Below are 11,033 nucleotides of genomic sequence, written 5' to 3'. Positions count from 1 at the left end.
CACTTAGAGAACTTGCATGGTTCTATTGCTGCCTTTCTCAGTGATTTGCTCCTTGACCCATAGTAGTTTCCTTGGTATGTTTATACCACAACTTTTCAGTCATGTAATGGTGATGACAACGTCTGTGATGCTTTAGGAACATATGCATTGGGAGGAACAGGGAAAATATGTCAAAAACTAGCAGATAATGTTGGGAGCCATTTTTTGGTGGTATTTTCTAAAAAGCAGGAAGTAGAAATCTATTACAGCTGAGTTTTCTGTATAAGACACTCTCAATAGCTGAAATGATTTGAAATACAGTGAGTTGGGAGCCTGATCCCTACTTTGATATGGAGCTCTTGAATAGATTCCTGAGCTGACTGTTAAGGAATCAAATGTTGCAAATGAGTTAGGGTTGCTTAAAGTATCACCATCAAAGACATTAGTGAAAGAGGGTTCAATATAAATTTGCAAAAGCACAATGAAGTTTGATGGTGAGGTTTGCTCTATTACTTGCTACAAAGATCAAGAAAAATTGACTAAGAATTCCTTTAGAATGATTTCCCCGACAACTGGGGATGCGAATGATAAGGGTAAAAAGCATAAGAAAAATCCTCCTGTTGAGTTATGAGGTTCACAGAGGGCCCCTTGGTTTCTAAACTCCTGACAGAGTCTAGGTGCAGTTGTATCCAATCATAATACCAGACCTGGTCAACAGTTGGTGTCTAAAGGGTTTTAGCAGGACTTAATCATTGACTAATTTGACATTCACAAAATTATTCAAAAGGATTTACTATAATTTCAACAGTGACTTAATTATAGAACCCAGATAGCAACATTTAAACTATACTTGCTCTAGAGTGCTTAAATGAACTCACACATGCATCACGCAGACACAAAGGTGTGTATGTAAATGTTCAAGGGTTTCACCTGTTAAAAGTTCCCTCTGAGTCAGTGAAATATTCACTTCAAATGTCTTGGAATTTTTCAGTGGGTGCTAGGTGAGCCTCAGAGAGTGGAGGATATTGGTCTGGTGATTCAACTTTTGTTGAATTTTTTGAAAATCAGTCCTCCATTTTTCACAAACTTGAGAGTTCGTGACCCCGCTCTGCGGGAGATGCTGGTTGCAGCCTGCTGCAGTCCAGGAGAGCTCAAAGTGCCTCACAAAGGCCTGCTGTTTATAGGGCTGCAAGATGTTTGGTTTTAATCATCCATACATTTCCATCCTGGACACAATCCAGGTCAGTAATTACTGGTGCTTCCAAAATTCCAGTAGCAATGGTACTAGAGTTACCAAAACTCCAGCAACAATGGTACCATTCTACTTGGCTGCAATTTAGGTAGAGAAAGTTCCAAGGCTTTCAGCAAGTGACTGATTATTTCCTTTCTCATCCTTCACCTTAGCCAGGCAACAGGAGTTCCTGATACAGCACTGCTGCTCACACCTTAGCCATGCAAGTGCTCTTGGTAGAGTCAAGGGACACTCATCAAGGCTTTATGGGAACTCCTGAGAGTGTAGAGCAGACCTGAGTAGGAAGGGGAGATGCACTATCACATCAAAATAAAATATATGCTTGTGCATGCACAGATAATATATGAGTTTGTGTGTATTTAATTTTAAAAATAATTTCTCAAGAAACTTTGCTTTCTCACTTTTGACAGTCTTACATCTGTCACTTGAAATTGATGTGTACTTGCACCTTTGATTGTCTGCATAAATAACAAGTTCTCTCTATCAAACCTGAAGTTCCAGAGGTTCCCCTATCCCCTCCCTACCTCCAACTCCCCAAAAACCAGCATACCATGCTTGTGCCAATCATGCAAACCTTGGCGTACAATTCCAGCTACTATTCATTCTGATAAAACCTCATCCTTGCACTGCTATGCCATCAAAATAAGTGTATTTACACATTCCCAGTCCCAGAAACACAGCACCTTCTGTACCAGGGCATTAGAGGCAGCAGGGTGTGTAATGCTCATGGTGAGGGATAAAGAGATTTGCTGGTAGTCCAGGAGACTTACTGGTCCAGTTTTAGGAAAGGGTATAATCACAGTATCATAGAAACACTGAATTTTTTAGTCTGGAAAAGACCAGTCCAACTGGCATCCCAGGACTGCAAGTCCACCCCTAAGCCTTGTCCCCAGGTGCCACATCCACACTTGATCTTAATCATTTAGACTTTTTCAGATCCTCTAGATCTAAAGATATTTTTCTCCTGATCATTTGCATTTCAATCATTGAAATTGCTCAAGGAATATCACAGTGAAGTGGTTACTAAAACAATGCCCGTGATCCAGTGCAATATTCAACATCAGATTATTTCCTGTGCTGTAGGAGTACCTTCCAAGACTCCTCTGACACATTTAGGGCCCCAGATTGGAAGCCAAACCCAGAGCCCATCCTTGAGCTCACTGAATGTGTTGTGAGGACAGTGAAATATCTCAAAAGGCCAACCTTTTTATATGGATTAGGAAGAAGACCTGCTCATTACCAGAGAACTACTGTGGAAATTTTGAATTCTTGTTTGGGGCAATGCAGTAATGTAGAGAGCATTTTATATCTGATTAATAATGCGCCCTCCACAAAATAATACTTCATATAGGAATTGGGACCTCCTGCAAAATTTCTCTGTATTTTCAGCTGCTGTTCACAAATCCTTGGAGAAAGATGAGTCATCTAGTTCTGAGGAACGTATACTGACCATAGCCTTGTTTGCCTTCTTTGGATGAATAGCAGATGCATACTAAACCTACTGCAGTCAGGAGAGATGAAAACTGGGAAGCTGAATTCCTTCTAGCTCCTGCCATGTCCAGCACTGAAGTCCTCTGTTAAAATTTCTCCATGCTCATTCTGTTCAGGGAATTCAGGTTCCTCAAGTTTCCTGCTTCAGGCTCTTCACCAAGAATCTCCTAATTTCTCAGCAGCTGTCCGTTCAGGACAGAAATACAACTGCTAATACGAGGAAGCTACCACACTGCTCAAGCAACTCATGTAACATCCATAGGAGACTAAAACTGCTCTTTACAGTATGGACAGATATTATTTTTGGTTCTAGTACTCATTGTCATCTTGTAGAAATCACTAATTAGGGTGTGAAAGAAAAGCAGTGTTGACTTATCTGTTTCAAATACAGCTGTGGACATAGCTGAAAATAAAGGTCTTTGAGAATGGATCTATGACAATGCATGTAATGTAGCATCCTATGAAGGGTTAAAATAGCCCCAAAATTCAATCTGATTGTGTTTATAAAGCACATCTCTCCTGAGCAGTCTTTTCTCTGTCACAACTGCTGCAAAGTGTGTGCTAACTAGCAGTTCCTTAAATGAAGTGAATTCCAATCTTACAAACTGTAGAGTGCTAATTCTGTTGCTTATCTTCCCAGCTTTCCACTGGATCCTTCATCCAGTCATCATGTGTTTGCTGCAGCCTGAGGTGCCATCTGGGATCATATTTATCACAAGTTCATCCCTGCTTCCAATACGCAGTGTTGCCTGTCCAGTATTTACATTGGGATATTGGCATCAGCACTGCCTAAGAATTTCTGGCAGAGTTTGTCTGGTGCTGTTGCCCTCACAACAGATGAAAACTTCCACATGGCTGAAAACTTCTCTAAGGAGAAGTTTCACCTTAGACTGAGGAGACTTGAGTTTCACCTAGTTGTAGAAATCCCTTCACTACTTTGTCTTGTTCAGGTGGTCCCTAACAGACCCTACCGCAACATACATCCCTTATTTTCCTCTCGTCTCTGACAGGATGTCTGCAGCCCCACAGTGGAGCATTGCACAAGCAAGGAGCACTTTGACATAAAGCATAAATCCTTCTCATTTCGCCTGTGTATTCTACACAGACTCATACTCTCCCATGACTATGCTCCTGTGATCCACACTGTCCTACATTACCTCCGTAATTCTGATCACATTCCCCTTCTTCTTTGTAAAATTCCCGTATTTGTAGCTATTCCTCTGTCATTTCTCATCTTAAGTGTTCTTCCCATGGTGAAGCTGATTTCAGACCCTTGTCATCAGGCTAGTAGTGTCATGGCAGATTTCTTTCCCTCTCACTCCTCCAATACAGATATCCAAAAATCACAAGGAACTCATAGATGAACTTGTGAAGCTTCCAAACACAGTGAAAGAATCAATTACTATATCACAGGACTGCCAGGTGATGAATGATATCCTGTGGCACTAAGAGGGATTATGGGGAAACCAAGAGAACTACAGTGCAGCAAGGCTGATGGCTTTACTGGACAAATGAATTCAGCACCCCTCCCTCAACTCACTTTTTGTGGGCAGCACCAATAGTTTTTTTCTTGGTCTCAATCCTTAAATTTTACAGTAAGTAACAATAACACAGGAGAAACCCAACAGGGCATCAGCTGTTTCTCATGCATTGTTGGAAGCCTACTGCATCCCACACTTCCTGGAAATTTTAGAATAGTTTGGAATGGAGATAGAGATGTGTTCTCCCCCTCCAATGACTCCAAATTTCTCACAACAAGCTGCTTTCTGGGTAAGACACCGGGACTCTTTACCATGTGCTTCCTCCTTGGAAAATTTTATTGCATTCCCCTTCGTTAGTGAAATTATCAAAACACTCTCCATTTCATTTTCTTTAGGATGATTGCTAATTTTCTCTTGTAACTTAACCAATTGCGTTACAGAATGAAATATAATTATCCTAGTGTCTCCTTCCTGATAAAAGAATTCTCTTCGCAATCAGGCAGAGCTTGGGGTGCAGTGGAGAGGGCAGGTGGTTGTCTTTGCTCAGTCCTCCTCCAGGGAGTGGAGTGACATCATGTTTAGGGAAGTCCACCTCCTTCTGGAGAGTGAAAAGCCCTGGCTTGCTCTTCACCAGCACCTTCAGACAGGCAATTTGCAATTGTAATTCTTTTCCCAGAGACTTGCTCAACTGGTTCTGCAGATTTTCTGTCTCTTTTTGGCATTCAACCCATCCTCCACCCTGTACTGAACTATGAGCTCAGCCTGTAGGCTCCCTTGCAGGTCTGAGCTAACTCAGAAGAGGCAGAATGAGAGAAATCCCTGTATAAAGATGGTCCTGCACAGGCATAAGGTGTCAGCAAAATGCTGGTATGATGACATCCAAGCATGCTGAAAACAGATCCTATCCCACTTTCTGTAAGTCCCTACAATGTGATTTCCCCTCCCTTGTGTTCAGTGAGTGTGAGCTGGGGAGCTCTGAGGAAAAGAGAATTCATGAACACAGGTGAACTGTGAATGTTGAGTACTGTCAAAACTCTTGAGATTGTGGCTCCATGGAAACCTCACTCTATATTCTGCTGCTTGGAGCAGCAGCCTTGTAACCTGTCTAGTTAGAAGGAAAGTCCAGGGCCAGTATCTTCATGTCCTTGTCACAGAACCAACCACCTTCAGGCTTTCTTCTTAGGTCCTGTACTCCTTCCTCCATGGACCAAGCTGACCAGGACCTCCTGTCCAGTTGGAGTAACAGAAAATGAAACATAGATGTAAATTGCTGACCTCCACTTCAATAGAGTCTCAAGACCCCCCACTGATATTCTTTTCTGCCCAAAGAGGAACAAGAAATGTATACCCAGTTAGAACGTGTGTGAACCAACAAGAAAAGTTCAAGAAGTCATATTCATCTTCACAGGCAAACTCACTTGAAAAATTTCCTTCTATGGATTTAAAACTCCTGGTCATATGAACACTCAGACAGGTATCTTGCAAAAATCTCTGAGTTGTACCTCCAGTCCTGGGGTCAGATTTAGACACCACATAAACATGAATGACATTGAGGGGCTGGAGCATGTCCAAGGCAGGGAACAGAGATGGGGAAGAGTCTGGAGCACCAGGAGCAGCTGAGGGAGGCGGGAAGGGGGCTCAACCTGGAGAAAAGGAGGCTCAGGGGGAACCTGTGGCTCTGCACAAGTCCTTGACAGGAGGGGACAGCTGGGGGGCTTGGGCTCTGCTCCCAGGGAACAGGACCAGAGGAAATGGCCTCAAGTTGAACCAGGAGAGGTTTAGATTGGATATTGGGAAAATATCTTCTCTGAAAAGGTTGTCAAGGCCTGGAACAGCCTGCCCAGAGCAGTGGTGGACTCCTCATCCCTGGAGAGATTTAAAAGATGTGTGGGGACATGGTTTAGTGGTAGACTTGGCAGTGCTGGAGTAATGGCTAAACATACTGATTTGAGAGGTCTTTTCCAACGCAAATGGAGACCTCATGACACCATCACATTTTGGAGAGTACAGGCAGCAGGAGAAGCAATTGTTTTGATTTCTTTTTCTGCTTTTACTTCTGCAAGCTATTTATCTTTAGGATACTGAGACACCACTTTCATCTCTTATTTTTCCTGTGTCTGCTAAACTGTTGGCATTATGTCCAGAATACTGAATGGCAGTCATTGACAAGTCTTCCCCTTAGTTATCGGCTAGGATTTGCAGCAATCATTCAAAAAAAAAGGTTGTGGTTTCAGTATTGATTGCTTAAATTTACTTCTATTAGGAAATGAGTATTTAGTATCAGTGTCTTTATATTCTAGGAAAAGGATTAAAAAATATTTTGTCCAGTGCCTTGATTCTGCCTTAAAAACATTTAGCTGCTAGAATATCACTTTCTGGTCTAATGTTCTTTCTTGACAGACTATGTAATTCATACATAGTGGAATACTATCTCTCCAAAATAAATGGCAGCATTTGAATTCTACAATCACGGGTGTTAGCATATACCAATTTTGAGGTAAAAAGTACATCACCATCAGAACAAAACAGCAGAGACTGAAATACTGACAGTGGCAGATACAAAAATCATGTAGATTAGAACTATGCTTACAACTCTTCTAGAAAGAGCAGTGGTGTAGGAAGGGGTCTCAATTACTTGCTCATTATTTCCCCCCACTGCCAAAAAAATAGGATCTTAAATCCTTGCAGGGTTTTCAGCTTGCAAATGCTGCTGTCGGCCCTGCTGCCATTAAGGTAGGGCCTGCCTAGATAGGTCAGTTTTCTCTGCAGCCTGTCATGGACAGTCTGACAGGGAATTCTCAGCCCCTGCTGCAGCAGCTTTCCTGCTGCCCTCTGTGTAAAATGAGAGCTTTCAGGAATGTTAGCAGAGGGCAAACAGAAATGTCAGAGCACTGCTCTGTAGCAGCACTGCTCACCCCCATACTTCTGCTTGGATATGACTGGACACTGAGCCCTGGAGAGGGTAAGAGCACATTTTCCATGTTGAAAGGTTGGTGTTCAATCCAGTATCACTCCATTAAGGTTCATGTTTTCAATGTTGAAACATGCTCAGTGTTATGAGCAGAACATGTTCAGCCCATAATTTTGATGTGATATCTGTTTAAGAAATTTGCCATTGATCTAATGTTTCTGATAAATCTGTCTGAAGAAATAGGCTGAGGCAATTGCTGGAATCAATACATGATTTCCAAGGAAGAGCTACTGAGGACCGTAACTGGTATGACTTTAAAGTTGCAGGTAAAGAATAGGCCACCCATCCTTTACCATGGCAAATGTGAACAAAAATTTCTCTGTCTAAGTGAAGATAAGCTGAATGTCACGGGCTGGCTGTGGAGGGGCTCTGGTGGCCTTGCTGTCCCTTCTGCTCTAGTTAGAAATTAATTTCTGTAGATCTTAATGCAGCTGTGATTTACCTCCACTACATGTCAAAGAAAGTGAATGCAACTGTCCTAGGGGGAACTTCAATTATAAATTTGTTTCCAAGTAGGTTCCCAGAGAGTGGTATTCTTGGAAATCTTGGAGTGAGTTTAAGATGAACATGAGAGGCAAAAAAACTGAATAACTGAACATGAGAGGCAAATATATCCCATAATCTGGGATTAGAGGAGGACAGTTTCAAGTGCACACTACTCATGCAATGCAATTCACACTCCTCCTGTCTCCACAGACACATCAGCGGAAGAGGTTTGAGCAGTGGAACCTGTCCAAGGAGGTGACGCTCGGGATGCCCTTTCTACCCCCCTGCCAAAGGAGGTGAGGAGCTCTTATTACAGAGCAGGTGAGTGGGGTGGGCAACCTGGCAGACAGGAAGAGGTAATTGAAGCAGTGAGTAACTAAAAGAGCAGGAAGGAAGGAGAAGGAAAAAGAAATAAAGAAGGACCATGGTATTAATCCCTGCAGGAAACTCTGTCATAATCTAAAATAAGCTGTACTTGTGAGATCAAAGGTTCATGTAGCCCAGGTTCCTGTCTTTGAAAGTGATGCTCAGGAAGGATCATCAGTATAGAATGGCACTTAGACATAACTCTTCTACCTCCAGTAATTTATGTTTATGGAGTCCCTGAGCAGAATGCAGTCTCTGAACAGTTAACAGCTCATGGTGGAATTTTAACTGATTAATTCCTCCAAGCACTTTTAAAACTCATAAAGTGTTCTGTGAACATAGGTCATGTTCCTATGATCCTCTACTGACTAAGGCTAACACATAGAAAGCAAGATCTCATTGCTGGTCTGCAGTGGAGGGAGCCCAGAGCTGGGCCCTCGATGGCTCCAGGCTGCCATCCCCTGGCACTGGGTGCCTGGAGCAGAGGGCCTGGTCAGCGCTGCCCCGGCAGCTCCCTGTGACTGACAGCAGCCTGGTGGGGCCGTGGGACCGGCACTCCCTGCTCCCCTCACCAGGAATAATGCTGTTGGCTTCCTGCCAAGGATCCCTGAAGGAACTTATCTGTCCTGCAGTGTCAGGTGACAAGGCCCAAGCTGAGGAGAAAGCTGATGCGGCCTGTGCTGTCAGAGCAACAGCCAAGGCCTGAGGGGAAAGGCACAGCCACTGTTATAAATGAGCACAATGGGCTATTTAAGTCAATTATATAGCCAATTTATTAGTACAGAAAAGAGAAAGCAAAGATGCAGCGCTGGGTGACAGGGGAGTCAGTGCTCCTTAACTGTCCCACCGTTCGCGGCTCGAATTTCCCTTTTAAGTTCTCGTCTCCCTGTCGAGCCCCCCTTCCGCGAACTCTCCTTCCGGTGCCTTTTTGCGCTTGCTCAGCCTGTTGCTCGGGGGCCGCCTCTTTTTTTTTTGCTTCTTGGTGGTCGTTGACGAAGGTTCACGATATTCTTCTTCAGTGTTCTCTCCGTAACCTTGGCGCTGCAATATCTACAAGCATTTGTTATCACGCGGGCATAGCAGTTTCTGTTCTTTGCAGTTTCACAAGCACGGCAAAACTGCAAGGACATAGTTGGGGGGAACGCAAGACACGCGGGCATAGCAGTTTCTGTTCTTTGCAGTTTCACAAGCACGGCAAAACTGCAAGGACATGGCTAGGGCGATCCCCCGTCTACACACTCTTCCCTAACAGTGAACAAAAGGTCACTCGCTTTTCCTCACAGCCACCATCCCAGCTGATGTCCTGGGCTCACTGTCCTCTGCCTGATCGCCCACGGTGACTGTATCCAGCTGGGACATGGCTTTCCTGAGCTCTCAGAGGGCCAGGGGAGTCAGGGTGCAGGCAGGGCTGAGTCTCCACAGCTATCATGCCAGAGCCACCAGCCCGGCCAGGAATTCTCCTGCAGCCCTGATTCTCCCCGGGCACTTGAGGGACCTGCAGTGTAGGGCCCTACAACCTTCCCTAAATGAGTGCTGGGAAAGCACAGCTTGAGCTGAGGGACATGGATGGCCCCTGCAGCACTGCTGGACCTCCATCCTCACGCAGGCAGGGACTCCAGGATGGCACCTGTGAAATGCTGCACTTCCAGAGCTACAGCTCAGCCTGTCTTTTCCATTTCTTGGTTAAAATGAGAGAGACAAAGCCCCATACAGCCCGAGGAGCCCCGACTGACTGCTGGGCAGCTGCACTGTTACCAATGGACAGCACATCCCAGCAGGGAATGGCCATGGAGCAGGGCTGGCACTGGGCCATTGCACAGGCTCCAAATGGGAACACGCTGGATTCAGGCTATGAGCAGGGAGAGCACTCTGGGCCCCATTCTGATGTTTAACCTTTCAGCTGGCAATGGAGCTGTGCTGCAGAGGGTCTCTCTGGGGTAAGAATAGCAGCTGCTGCCTTGGGACACAGCACACGTGTCCAGCTCCTCCACGGCAGCACGTTGCACTGCCACATAGAAGGCAGCCTACCCGCCCAGGAATGTCTTCAGGCGCTATTCGTGGAAGCAAATCATCCCCACAAACAGGCACAACCCTGCACAGGAGTCTTAGGAGAGTGGGACTATTTTGGGCTTTTGACATTGAGGATTAAATGAGACATGTGATGGGCTGATCTTCCTGGTAGGGGCCTCCTCCAAAACTCCTTTCAGCCTCATCTCCTCCTCTAGCAATGGCTCTTGTGAAGGCTGAGGGGCAGTTTGGTGTGGCCTTGGAGCACAGGAGAGGGCAGAAGGAGCTGTGAGTTTTCTGGAGGGCAGGGCCAGCCCTCAGTGCCATCAGCAGTTCCCAGCTGTCCCCAGGGCGGGTTCTGCCTGAGGGTGTGCACCTGTCCCTGAGTCTCTGAAGTTAATGCTTGTATCAGCCATTGTAGCTAACAGAGATACTCATAGATTTTGTGTGCCATCTGGACTCTACCAGACCTACCTGAAGCTTTGGAAATGCCCTCAGGTGGGACTGCTCCCAAGAGGAACAGTCAGCTTCAAGGTGGGCTTGGGCAGGCAAAGATTCACACCGAGAGACCCTGGCTGTAGTGACAGAACAGTGTCCACTATGAGGCAAGGAGAAAGATTTCAGGGGAGGAGGAGGGAGGAACAACATTAGGAGTCTGATTTGGAGCCCTTGGGAAAAGTTGTTCAATGTCATGGGAAGGGAGGACTAGCCTGGCATCTCTGCAGGGCATTGGGTGGCTTTCTTAATGTCTGTGATTGAAAGCTGAGGTCTGCTCCTAAAGAATCATCTCCCATTTCTCCCCACAGACAGCACTGACTGGTTCTGCTCATCAATGCTTATCAGTGACACTGGAATCATGATAGACTTTCCAGGAAGGGGGCATATGCTGATGATGCTGCATTTGGGAGCCAGGTAAGGTGAGAGCCCTTTGGATATTGCTGTCATGTTTGTAACAAAAAAAAATAGCAGAGCGGTTGGTTTCAACTTCCCTCGGTGTGAG

Source organism: Catharus ustulatus, chromosome 20 (assembly GCF_009819885.2).
Source record: "Catharus ustulatus isolate bCatUst1 chromosome 20, bCatUst1.pri.v2, whole genome shotgun sequence".
NCBI lineage: Eukaryota > Metazoa > Chordata > Aves > Passeriformes > Turdidae > Catharus > Catharus ustulatus.
Note: the sequence above shows the minus strand (reverse complement) of the source record.